Genomic DNA, 2,056 nt, shown 5'->3' with positions numbered 1-2,056 from the left:
GGCCCCCCGCTAGGAGAGCCAGGGGGCCAGACAGCTCTCGTAGACGGTGCGGTTGGAGTGCCAGGCCGTGTGCGGCACCCCGGGCACCTGGCACCGGGCGATGGCACCGCGGGCGTCCAGCGTCTTCAGCCCGAAGCTGTCCTGCAGGTACACCTGGGGGCACGGGGGGTCAGTGTAATACAGAGAGAGAGCCCCCAGCCCCCCCAGCACCACCCCCGTGGGCATCAGGGCACAGACAGGAGAACCCGGGAGTCTGGCTCCCAGCCCCCCCGCCTCAACACCAGCCCCCACTCCCGCCCTAGAGCCGGGAGAGAAACCAGAGTCCTGGCTCCCAGCCCCCCTGCTCTAACCCCCAGCCCCCACTCCCCTCCAGAGCCAGGAGTCCTGGCCCCAGCCTCCCTGCCCTCCAACACCAGCCCCACTCCCGCCCTAGAGCCGGGAGAGAACCCAGGAGTCCTGGCTCCCAGCCCCCTGCTCTAACCCACCAGCCCCACTGCCCCCTAGAGCCGGGACAGAACCCAGGAGTCCTGGCTCCCAGCCTCCCCGCCCTCAACCACCAGCCCCACTCCCGCCCTAGAGCCGGGAAGAACCCAGGAGTCCTGGCTCCAGCACCCCTGCTCTGACCACCAGCCCCACTCCCTCCAGGCCCCAGCTCTGCTCACCAGCTGCTGCTCCATGTCCCTCACCGTCTCGTTGAGGTTGTAGAAAGCAAAGAGGCTGTTTGGGGGACCGGGGGTTACTGGGGGGGTCATTCATTGGGGGGTCCCCTGGTCGCAGGGAGCTGCAGACCACCCCTGGGCTGGCCCCCATTTGTACCCCCCCAGCACCTGGTGCCCTCCCCAGTATCCCAAATCTTCCCACTGGGACTGACCCTAACTGCAGCTTCTCCCGGCCCCCCGAATCCTCACTGGCCCCTAACTTTCATCATTGCCCCACGACCCTCCCCTCTCCACAACCCTGCCCTGCCCCCGTCTGAACCCCACATGACCCTGCCCCCTCTGCACCCAATCCCTCTCACCACAGCCCCAGCTCTGAACCCTCCCACCTCCCAGCACAGCCCCCACAAGCTGCTCAACTTCCAGTGCCCCTTTCTCTGGCCTCCATCAATCATCCCGGCCCCCACAGCAAGGCTCCCAGGGCCCCGCCCTCCCCCGGCGCGGTCACCTGGACTGCCAGGGCGTGATGACGCCCGTCGTCCGGACCCCCGACCAAGAACCCAGCTTCCGGATCCGCACGAGATTCCTCTTCCAGGCTGGGACAGAGGGAGGGGAGTTATTGGGTGCAGGGGGACCCCAGCTGGCGAACCCCCACTCTGCAAGGACCAGCCTAGGGAAACAGAGGGCTGTGGGTGCGGAGTGAGGGACGCCGCCGGGCTAGGGGGCTGCGGCTGGGAGTGAGGGACGCCGGCCGGGCTAGGGGGCTGCGGGTCGGGAGTGAGGGACGCCGGCCGGGGCTAGGGGCGCTGCGGGTCGGGAGTGAGGGGCGCCGGCCGGGCTAGGGGCGCTGCGGGTCGGAGTGAGGGGCGCCGGCCGGGCTAGGGTGGCTGCGGGTCTGCAGTGAGGGACGCCGGCGGGCTGGGGGGCTGCGGGTCGGCAGATGAGGGACGCCGCCGGGCCTGGGGGGTGCGGGTCGGGAGTGAGGGCGCGGCCGGGCCTGGGGGGCTGCGGGTCGGAGGTGAGGGGCGCCGGCCGGGCCTGGGGGGCTGCGGGTCGGTGAGTGAGGGGCGCGGCCGGGCCTGGGGGGCTGCGGGTCCGGAGTGAGGGGCGCCGGCGGCCTGGGGGCTGCGGGTCGGGAGTGAGGGCGCCGGCCGGGCCTGGGGGCTGCGGGTCGGAGTGAGGGGCCCTCCCTTACCTGTGGCGTTGGGATTAACCTTTCACCGTTGAGCAGAGGCGAGGGGAGTTGCTGCTGTTGAGATAAAGGTCCCGGTGATGTGGGTCTGGAAGGCAGAGGGGGGGGGGGTCAGAGTCTGTGGGGAGCCAGCAGGCCGCACGTGCCCCCCCGGCCCGGCCCCCAGGACTCACCGTTCCAGTAGTTGCAGATGGAGACGTCCTGCCCA

At 70.6% G+C, this 2,056-nt stretch overlaps 1 long non-coding RNA gene across 1 annotated transcript; it reads right to left on the bottom strand.

The window, feature by feature from the left end:
- Positions 1 to 8: 8 nt before the first annotated feature.
- LOC116831950 (uncharacterized) lies at positions 9 to 2,055 on the bottom strand. The gene is made up of 5 exons (XR_004375334.2): positions 2,022 to 2,055; positions 1,852 to 1,936; positions 1,165 to 1,252; positions 663 to 717; positions 9 to 153 (listed from the first exon to the last, which is right to left on the bottom strand). It is a non-coding gene; the product is annotated as an uncharacterized LOC116831950 (long non-coding RNA).
- Position 2,056: the final 1 nt, after the last annotated feature.

This window comes from Chelonoidis abingdonii, unplaced genomic scaffold (assembly GCF_003597395.2).
Source record: "Chelonoidis abingdonii isolate Lonesome George unplaced genomic scaffold, CheloAbing_2.0 scaffold0603, whole genome shotgun sequence".
Taxonomy (NCBI): Eukaryota; Metazoa; Chordata; order Testudines; family Testudinidae; genus Chelonoidis; species Chelonoidis abingdonii.
The sequence above is the reverse complement of the archived record's forward strand: the minus strand, read 5'-3'. Positions and strand labels throughout refer to the sequence as shown.